General features: G+C 46.1%; 1 long non-coding RNA gene across 1 annotated transcript; it reads left to right on the top strand.

The window, feature by feature from the left end:
* Positions 1 to 7,991: 7,991 nt before the first annotated feature.
* On the top strand, positions 7,992 to 10,549 carry LOC130266677 (uncharacterized). The gene is made up of 3 exons (XR_008842940.1): positions 7,992 to 8,126; positions 9,257 to 9,866; positions 10,499 to 10,549. It is a non-coding gene; the product is annotated as an uncharacterized LOC130266677 (long non-coding RNA).
* Positions 10,550 to 10,849: the final 300 nt, after the last annotated feature.

Genomic DNA, 10,849 nt, shown 5'->3' with positions numbered 1-10,849 from the left:
TGTATTTAGTTTACAGGGCCTGAATATGTGCTTAGTTTACAGGGCCTGAATATGTGCTTAGTTTACAGGGCCTGAATATGTGCTTACATGGGCAGGCTCCTGTGTGTATTTAGTTTACAGGGCCTGAATATGTGCTTAGTTTACAGGGCCTGAATATGTGCTTACATGGGCAGGCTCCTGTGTGTATTTAGTTTACAGGGCCTGAATATGTGCTTAGTTTACAGGGCCTGAATATGTGCTTACATGGGCAGGCTCCTGTGTGTATTTAGTTTACAGGGCCTGAATATGTGCTTAGTTTACAGGGCCTTAATATGTGCTTACATGGGCAGGCTCCTGTGTGTATTTAGTTTACAGGGCCTGTATATGTGCTTACATGGGCAGGCTCCTGTGTGTATTTAGTTTACAGGGCCTGAATATGTGCTTAGTTTACAGGGCCTGAATATGTGCTTAGTTTACAGGGCCTGAATATGTGCTTACATGGGCAGGCTCCTGTGTGTATTTAGTTTACAGGGCCTGAATATGTGCTTAGTTTACAGGGCCTGAATATGTGCTTAGTTTACAGGGCCTGAATATGTGCTTAGTTTACAGGGCCTGAATATGTGCTTAGTTTACAGGGCCTGAATATGTGCTTAGTTTACAGGGCCTGAATATGTGCTTAGTTTACAGGGCCTGAATATGTGCTTAGTTTACAGGGCCTGAATATGTGCTTAGTTTACAGGGCCTGAATATGTGCTTACATGGGCAGGCTCCTGTGTGTATTTAGTTTACAGGGCCTGAATATGTGCTTAGTTTACAGGGCCTGAATATGTGCTTAGTTTACAGGGCCTGAATATGTGCTTAGTTTACAGGGCCTGAATATGTGCTTAGTTTACAGGGCCTGAATATGTGCTTAGTTTACAGGGCCTGAATATGTGCTTAGTTTACAGGGCCTGAATATGTGCTTAGTTTACAGGGCCTGAATATGTGCTTAGTTTACAGGGCCTGAATATGTGCTTAGTTTACAGGGCCTGAATATGTGCTTACATGGGCAGGCTCCTGTGTGTATTTAGTTTACAGGGCCTGAATATGTGCTTACATGGGCAGGCTCCTGTGTGTATTTAGTTTACAGGGCCTGAATATGTGCATTTAGTTTACAGGGCCTGAATATGTGCTTAGTTTACAGGGCCTGAATATGTGCTTACATGGGCAGGCTCCTGTGTGTATTTAGTTTACAGGGCCTGAATATGTGCTTACATGGGCAGGCTCCTGTGTGTATTTAGTTTACAGGGCCTGAATATGTGCTTAGTTTACAGGGCCTGAATATGTGCTTAGTTTACAGGGCCTGAATATGTGCTTAGTTTACAGGGCCTGAATATGTGCTTACATGGGCAGGCTCCTGTGTGTATTTAGTTTACAGGGCCTGAATATGTGCTTAGTTTACAGGGCCTGAATATGTGCTTAGTTTACAGGGCCTGAATATGTGCTTACATGGGCAGGCTCCTGTGTGTGCTTAGTTTACAGGGCCTGAATATGTGCTTAGTTTACAGGGCCTGAATATGTGCTTAGTTTACAGGGCCTGAATATGTGCTTACATGGGCAGGCTCCTGTGTGTATTTAGTTTACAGGGCCTGAATATGTGCTTAGTTTACAGGGCCTGAATATGTGCTTACATGGGCAGGCTCCTGTGTGTATTTAGTTTACAGGGCCTGAATATGTGCTTAGTTTACAGGGCCTGAATATGTGCTTACATGGGCAGGCTCCTGTGTGTATTTAGTTTACAGGGCCTGAATATGTGCTTACATGGGCAGGCTCCTGTGTGTATTTAGTTTACAGGGCCTGAATATGTGCTTACATGGGCAGGCTCCTGTGTGTATTTAGTTTACAGGGCCTGAATATGTGCTTAGTTTACAGGGCCTGAATATGTGCTTACATGGGCAGGCTCCTGTGTGTATTTAGTTTACAGGGCCTGAATATGTGCTTAGTTTACAGGGCCTGAATATGTGCTTAGTTTACAGGGCCTGAATATGTGCTTACATGGGCAGGCTCCTGTGTGTATTTAGTTTACAGGGCCTGAATATGTGCTTAGTTTACAGGGCCTGAATATGTGCTTACATGGGCAGGCTCCTGTGTGTATTTAGTTTACAGGGCCTGAATATGTGCTTAGTTTACAGGGCCTGAATATGTGCTTACATGGGCAGGCTCCTGTGTGTATTTAGTTTACAGGGCCTGAATATGTGCTTAGTTTACAGGGCCTGAATATGTGCTTGGTTTACAGGGCCTGAATATGTGCTTAGTTTACAGGGCCTGAATATGTGCTTAGTTTACAGGGCCTGAATATGTGCTTACATGGGCAGGCTCCTGTGTGTATTTAGTTTACAGGGCCTGAATATGTGCTTACATGGGCAGGCTCCTGTGTGTATTTAGTTTACAGGGCCTGAATATGTGCTTAGTTTACAGGGCCTGAATATGTGCTTAGTTTACCAGGCTGCTGTGTGTATTTAGTTTACAGGGCCTGAATATGTGCTTAGTTTACAGGGCCTGAATATGTGCTTAGTTTACAGGGCCTGAATATGTGCTTACATGGGCAGGCTCCTGTGTGTATTTAGTTTACAGGGCCTGAATATGTGCTTACATGGGCAGGCTCCTGTGTGTATTTAGTTTACAGGGCCTGAATATGTGCTTAGTTTACAGGGCCTGAATATGTGCTTAGTTTACAGGGCCTGAATATGTGCTTAGTTTACAGGGCCTGAATATGTGCTTAGTTTACAGGGCCTGAATATGTGCTTAGTTTACAGGGCCTGAATATGTGCTTACATGGGCAGGCTCCTGTATGTATTTAGTTTACAGGGCCTGAATATGTGCTTAGTTTACAGGGCCTGAATATGTGCTTACATGGGTAGGCTCCTGTGTCGAGGGCCTGAATATGTGCTTAGTTTACAGGGCCTGAATATGTGCTTACATGGGCAGGCTCCTGTGTGTATTTTGTTTACAGGGCCTGAATATGTGCTTAGTTTACAGGGCCTGAATATGTGCTTAGTTTACAGGGCCTGAATATGTGCTTAGTTTACAGGGCCTGAATATGTGCTTAGTTTACAGGGCCTGAATATGTGCTTAGTTTACAGGGCCTGAATATGTGCTTACATGGGCAGGCTCCTGTGTGTGCTTAGTTTACAGGGCCTGAATATGTGCTTAGTTTACAGGGCCTGAATATGTGCTTACATGGGCAGGCTCCTGTGTGTATTTAGTTTACAGGGCCTGAATATGTGCTTACATGGGCAGGCTCCTGTGTGTATTTAGTTTACAGGGCCTGAATATGTGCTTACATGGGCAGGCTCCTGTGTGTATTTAGTTTACAGGGCCTGAATATGTGCTTAGTTTACAGGGCCTGAATATGTGCTTAGTTTACAGGGCCTGAATATGTGCTTACATGGGCAGGCTCCTGTGTGTATTTAGTTTACAGGGCCTGAATATGTGCTTACATGGGCAGGCTCCTGTGTGTATTTAGTTTACAGGGCCTGAATATGTGCTTACATGGGCAGGCTCCTGTGTGTATTTAGTTTACAGGGCCTGAATATGTGCTTAGTTTACAGGGCCTGAATATGTGCTTAGTTTACAGGGCCTGAATATGTGCTTAGTTTACAGGGCCTGAATATGTGCTTACATGGGCAGGCTCCTGTGTGTGCTTAGTTTACAGGGCCTGAATATGTGCTTAGTTTACAGGGCCTGAATATGTGCTTACATGGGCAGGCTCCTGTGTGTATTTAGTTTACAGGGCCTGAATATGTGCTTAGTTTACAGGGCCTGAATATGTGCTTACATGGGCAGGCTCCTGTGTGTATTTAGTTTACAGGGCCTGAATATGTGCTTACATGGGCAGGCTCCTGTGTGTATTTAGTTTACAGGGCCTGAATATGTGCTTAGTTTACAGGGCCTGAATATGTGCTTAGTTTACAGGGCCTGAATATGTGCTTACATGGGCAGGCTCCTGTGTGTATTTAGTTTACAGGGCCTGAATATGTGCTTAGTTTACAGGGCCTGAATATGTGCTTACATGGGCAGGCTCCTGTGTGTATTTAGTTTACAGGGCCTGAATATGTGCTTAGTTTACAGGGCCTGAATATGTGCTTAGTTTACAGGGCCTGAATATGTGCTTACATGGGCAGGCTCCTGTGTGTATTTAGTTTACAGGGCCTGAATATGTGCTTACATGGGCAGGCTGCTGTGTGTATTTAGTTTACAGGGCCTGAATATGTGCTTAGTTTACAGGGCCTGAATATGTGCTTACATGGGCAGGCTCCTGTGTGTATTTAGTTTACAGGGCCTGAATATGTGCTTAGTTTACAGGGCCTGAATATGTGCTTAGTTTACAGGGCCTGAATATGTGCTTACATGGGCAGGCTCCTGTGTGTATTTAGTTTACAGGGCCTGAATATGTGCTTAGTTTACAGTGCCTGAATATGTGCTTAGTTTACAGGGCCTGAATATGTGCTTACATGGGCAGGCTCCTGTGTGTATTTAGTTTACAGGGCCTGAATATGTGCTTACATGGGCAGGCTCCTGTGTGTATTTAGTTTACAGGGCCTGAATATGTGCTTAGTTTACAGGGCCTTAATATGTGCTTACATGGGCAGGCTCCTGTGTGTATTTAGTTTACAGGGCCTGAATATGTGCTTAGTTTACAGGGCCTGAATATGTGCTTAGTTTACAGGGCCTGAATATGTGCTTACATGGGCAGGCTCCTGTGTGTATTTAGTTTACAGGGCCTGAATATGTGCTTAGTTTACAGGGCCTGAATATGTGCTTACATGGGCAGGCTCCTGTGTGTATTTAGTTTACAGGGCCTGAATATGTGCTTAGTTTACAGGGCCTGAATATGTGCTTAGTTTGAATATGTGCTTAGTTTACAGGGCCTGAATATGTGCTTACATGGGCAGGCTCCTGTGTGTATTTAGTTTACAGGGCCTGAATATGTGCTTACATGGGCAGGCTCCTGTGTGTATTTAGTTTACAGGGCCTGAATATGTGCTTACATGGGCAGGCTCCTGTGTGTATTTAGTTTACAGGGCCTGAATATGTGCTTAGTTTACAGGGCCTGAATATGTGCTTAGTTTACAGGGCCTGAATATGTGCTTATATGGGCAGGCTCCTGTGTGTATTTAGTTTACAGGGTCTGAATATGTGCTTACATGGGCAGGCTCCTGTGTGTGCTTAGTTTACAGGGCCTGAATGTGTGCTTAGTTTACAGGGCCTGAATATGTGCTTAGGTTACAGGGCCTGAATATGTGCTTAGGTTACAGGGCCTGAATATGTGCTTAGGTTACAGGGCCTGAATATGTGCTTAGGTTACAGGGCCTGAATATGTGCTTACAGGGCAGGCTCCTGTGTGTATTTAGTTTACAGGGCCTGAATATGTGCTTACATGGGCAGGCTCCTGTGTGTATTTAGTTTACAGGGCCTGAATATGTGCTTACATGGGCAGGCTCCTGTGTGTATTTAGTTTACAGGGCCTGAATATGTGCTTACATGGGCAGGCTCCTGTGTGTATTTAGTTTACAGGGCCTGAATATGTGCTTAGTTTACAGGGCCTGAATATGTGCTTACATGGGCAGGCTCCTGTGTGTATTTAGTTTACAGGGCCTGAATATGTGCTTAGTTTACAGGGCCTGAATATGTGCTTACATGGGCAGGCTCCTGTGTGTATTTAGTTTACAGGGCCTGAATATGTGCTTACATGGGCAGGCTCCTGTGTGTATTTAGTTTACAGGGCCTGAATATGTGCTTACATGGGCAGGCTCCTGTGTGTATTTAGTTTACAGGGCCTGAATATGTGCTTAGTTTACAGGGCCTGAATATGTGCTTACATGGGCAGGCTCCTGTGTGTATTTAGTTTACAGGGCCTGAATATGTGCTTAGTTTACAGGGCCTGAATATGTGCTTAGTTTACAGGGCCTGAATATGTGCTTACATGGGCAGGCTCCTGTGTGTATTTAGTTTACAGGGCCTGAATATGTGCTTAGTTTACAGGGCCTGAATATGTGCTTACATGGGCAGGCTCCTGTGTGTATTTAGTTTACAGGGCCTGAATATGTGCTTAGTTTACAGGGCCTGAATATGTGCTTACATGGGCAGGCTCCTGTGTGTGCTGAGTTCTCAGGGCCTGCGTGTGTGCTGAGTTCTCAGGGCCTGCGTGTGTGCTGAGTTCTCAGGGCCTGCGTGTGTGCTGAGTTCTCAGGGCCTGCGTGTGTGCTGAGTTCTCAGTACCTGAGTGTGTGCTTATTTAGGCAGGCTCTTATGCGTGCTTAGTTTACAGGGCCTGTATATGTGCTTAATTTGACAGGGCTTTTATGTGTGCTAACTTGGAGAGGGTCTGAATATGTGCTTAGTTTACAGGGTCTGAATATGTTATTAGTTTACAGGGTCTGAATATGTGCTTACATGGGTAGGCTCCTATGTGTATTTAGTTTACAGGGCCTGAATATGTGCTTAGTTTACAGGGCCTGAATATGTGCTTAGTTTACAGGGCCTGAATATGTGCTAGTTGCACAGGCTCCTATGTGTGCTTAGTTTACATGGCCTGAGTGTGTGCTTACTTGGGCAGGCTCCTGTGTGTGCTGAGTTCTCAGGGCCTGAGTGTGTGCTGAGTTCTCAGGGCCTGAGTGTGTGCTGAGTTCTCAGGGCCTGAGTGTGTGCTGAGTTCTCAGGGCCTGAGTGTGTGCTGAGTTCTCAGGGCCTGAGTGTGTGCTGAGTTCTCAGGGCCTGAGTGTGTGCTGAGTTCTCAGGGCCTGAGTGTGTGCTGAGTTCTCAGGGCCTGAGTGTGTGCTGAGTTCTCAGGGCCTGAGTGTGTGCTGAGTTCTCAGGGCCTGAGTGTGTGCTGAGTTCTCAGGGCCTGAGTGTGTGCTGAGTTCTCAGGGCCTGAGTGTGTGCTGAGTTCTCAGGGCCTGAGTGTGTGCTGAGTTCTCAGGGCCTGAGTGTGTGCTTAATTAGACAGGGCTTCTATGTGTGCTGACTTGGAGAGGGTCTGAATGTGTGCTTAGTTTACAGGGTCTGAATGTGTGCTTAGTTTACAGGGTCTGAATGTGTGCTTAGTTTACAGGGCCTGAATGTGTGCTTAGTTTACAGGGCCTGAATGTGTGCTTAGTTTACAGGGCCTGAATGTGTGCTTAGTTTACAGGGCCTGAATGTGTGCTTAGTTTACAGGGCCTGAATGTGTGCTTAGTTTACAGGGCCTGAATGTGTGCTTAGTTTACAGGGCCTGAATGTGTGCTTAGTTTACAGGGCCTGAATGTGTGCTTACTTGTGCAGGCTCCTATGTGCGCTAACTTGGACCGGGCTCGCATGTGCTTGCTTTATAGGGCTTGAATATATGCTTACTTTGACAGGGCTCCTATGTGCTAACTTAGACATAGCTTTTATATGGGCTTAGTTTGGCAGGGCTTTTATGTGTTCTTCTTTGGTCAGGGCTCCTATGTGGTGCTTAGTTTGACAGGACTCTGTGTTTACTTGGACAGGGCTTGTATGTGTTCACTTTACAGGGCCTGAATATGTGCTTAATTTGACAGGGCTCTTCTGTGTGTGTCCTTTGACAGGGCTCCAATGTGTGCTTCGTTTCACAGGACTCCTATACGTGCTTCCTTATACAGGTCTCCCATCCGTGCTTATTTTGACAGGGCTCGTATGTGTTTACAGAGCCTGAATATGTGCTTAATTTGACAGGGCTTCTGTGTGTGCTTACTTTACAGGGCTTGTATATGGTTGCTTGGGCAGGGTTTCTATGTGTTCTTACTTTGACAGGGTTCTCATGTGTGCTTAGTTTGACAGAATTCCTACGTGTGCTTACTTGGACAGGCCTCCTACGTGCTTACCGGTGGAGGTGCCCTGCCCTGGCACATAATCAGGTTTAGGTAGAACAGCTGTAAACTTTGTGTTTGATCTCTTTCCGTGGGATTTTGGGTATTGATGTGTGGGGATATCTCCTAGCTCTCTAGTAAACACTTGTCGATGTCCTCCCATTGTGTCATAAGTCCCTGAGGCCGATATCCGTCTCTGCAGCCACAGATGCTACTGCTTTTTCCGGAATCCACTGTTCGAAGTTGAAGACCAACGGCTGCAAGACTTGTTCAAGCATCCTCTTTTGTATAGTGTTTCAAGTAAGGTTTGCCGTCAGCCAGAGAGCGTGTGACTGTTTGTCTGTCTGTCAGAGTTTGCATCCATCGCCCGCGGCTTGCATCAATCTGCGCGAGTGCGTGTGCTGACTGTTTCTAACCTTGTGTGTATGACTGTTGCCTTTCAGGTTTTCCAATTCATTTTTACATTTAGAATTAAAATCCCCAGCCAGGGCTTTTGTTTTCCCCCTCCCGGCTGGGCTTTTTTTCCCCTCTGTCCCGGCCGGTCTGCAATTTAGGGCGCAGACTGTCCAGGGCCCGGGCTTTTCGTCAGGCAGGAGGATTTTTTCGAGGCTCTCAGGAACCGCGTTCCTGAGCAGCCCCGAGACCTGTGGCGTAAGGAAGCGGTCAAAGCGACGGTGAGTCGTTTACAAGGTGTAAGAATTGCACATGGCGGATGAGTGTTACGCCTTGGCTTCACCTTACTTGAAAAAAGTCACGAACCCCTGGGAAGGGTTCAAATAAAGTGTCGTGCTCCTGCTCGGGGCAGTTGGAGTCATTCTGTGCCTTCTTTGGGGGTGAGGAAAAAGGCTGAGGGGGGAGGGGATGGGGACTCGGGGGCTCCCATGTCATTTGGGGCACCCCAAGGTCCCGAGGAGAGGGAGCCACGCTGCGGTGAAGGAGCAGATGAGTGGGGAATTGGGGGGTCTTGCCGAGTGCCCTCCCCCAGAGGGACACAAGGGTGCCAGATCCTTCACAGGGATGGCTGGGTGTAGAAGACAGGTATTTTTTATATTTATACGTTTCCTAACTATAGCTTAAATAAATGTTTTATTGGTTTTATTTGGTTAGAGAAGGGTTTTTTAATAAACTAAATATAAAATAAGTGTAATAAAAAATAAAATTATATAAATATTAAGTATAAACAAATACAAGTAATAAATTCATATTAAATGTATAATATTAATAATGCAAATATAATGTATAATGTATGAATATAAATTATAAATATGGGAATAGAAATATTAAAATATTTTTTATAGTTTAACTATTTTATTGGTTTTATTTGGTAAAGGCAGTGATGTTACTAAATCTGTCCAGAAGTTCTGATTATTATTATTACTCATTTTCTGACAGAAAACATTCTCATTTTGCCTTTCCCACATTGTTTTCAGGTGCTGCCCCAGATGGACATCTGTAATCTCAGACAGCGATTCCCTAGGACGAAGGAGAGCCTTTGCCTCACCTGGACAGCTCAGGTTGATGCGACAGAATTGGAGCGGCCTAACAAACGTACGATCGGCCGCGTTCCGGAGCACCTCGAAACCTTTCCGTATCACGCGTTGGGATTTCTCATGACACAGCATCCCGGGCGTCCCTCTGTGCAAAGTCAAGCGGTAAAGGATTGAATAACTGACAAGCGGTGTCTGGGATTCAAATGGTTCTGTTAAAATTAAGCAAAGAACGCAATAAGAAAAATTATCATCCTTTTAATGTCTGAAATAGTTTGGAATAAAAATGCTGGGAAAAGGCATTTTTGTATTTGAATTGGTGTCACCTGGATATAACCCCACAGCGAGCAATCAGAGCAGAAATGCGAAAGCCGGGATTCTGCGACTCCTGCAGAGGACTTAATTTTCTTTTCCTCCTCTCTTTTAGGACAGGAAAAATCATTACAGTCCTCTCATCTTTGCCAAAAGACGTGGCGTTTCAGCAGCCAAAGCCAAGAGGCTTCAGCACCAGGGGTCTGCGCTGGAGGGCTCCTGGTCCTGCCCGTACTGTGGGGTAAGTCAGAGAGATGCTGGGTTCCTCTTTTCCTCCCTGCTAGGAGTGGCCGCCTAGGGAATCTGGGATCCGGGTGAAACGCCAGCTCTCCTGGCGTTCAGGGACGCAAGGTCCGAAGGACTACGTTTACCCGTGGCCTTGCAGGTCAGCAGGAGCAAGAGGAAACGGGGCGCCAGAGCCGCGTCCTCCCTCGGAGGACAGAGAGTCCGGGCCAAGGCGAGACCGCCACGAGCGCTCGGACGAGCATTCCAGGGAACGGGGCGCTCGGAATTGCAGGCTGCCGGAACCATTGCTTTAGGTCTGCTCCGTCTGTGTCCGCGACCAGCGGGATTTGTGTGGAGAGAGAGGTGCCGTCAAGAACAAAAGGCGGAGTAAATGCTCTCCGGGGATGCGCAGTAAAGGACCGAATAGCACGGAAGGAGAGTATTTATCAACTCTATCGCTATTTCTTCCAAAATTAGGACGGAGCAACGATGGGGGTGGTTGGGTTTGGCGCAGGCCTGTTATTCTTTGTGCAATTTTTAATTGTTGTACAATTCACCGTCCAGTATCTTTCTAAAAAAAGCCATGGGAGTCGGGTTGTTGTACGGTTGCTGGACAGACTTACGAGCTTACTATTTTCTGTTCTTCAGGTTTGCAGTTTATTATGAGGGTGTGGGTGTAAGAAAGAGTGTGGAGCATGGAGAGTTTTCCAGCCCTGTCAGCTTGCTCTCAGTCTCCCGTAGGTCATCTCATGTTGCATTCTCTACTCTTCACGGTCATTCATCCGGCCCAGAATTTTTTACTACCTGTGTCATCCCCTCATTTGTTATGTCCAGCGTCACGGGTGCCTGCACGTATTTGGCTCGGAGCTGCTCTGCCCTGGTGCGTAGTCCAGGATAGGACTGGTCCTAGGGACTTGCAATTTGTACTGTGGGGTGTAGTTGAACTCTAGAAGATATATGCAGATTGAGCCAATATGTCTGGAAGTGTTAAGTTATCCT

This window comes from Oenanthe melanoleuca, unplaced genomic scaffold (assembly GCF_029582105.1).
Source record: "Oenanthe melanoleuca isolate GR-GAL-2019-014 unplaced genomic scaffold, OMel1.0 S142, whole genome shotgun sequence".
Lineage (NCBI taxonomy): Eukaryota > Metazoa > Chordata > Aves > Passeriformes > Muscicapidae > Oenanthe > Oenanthe melanoleuca.
Note: the sequence above shows the minus strand (reverse complement) of the source record. Positions and strands in the feature narration are given on the sequence as shown.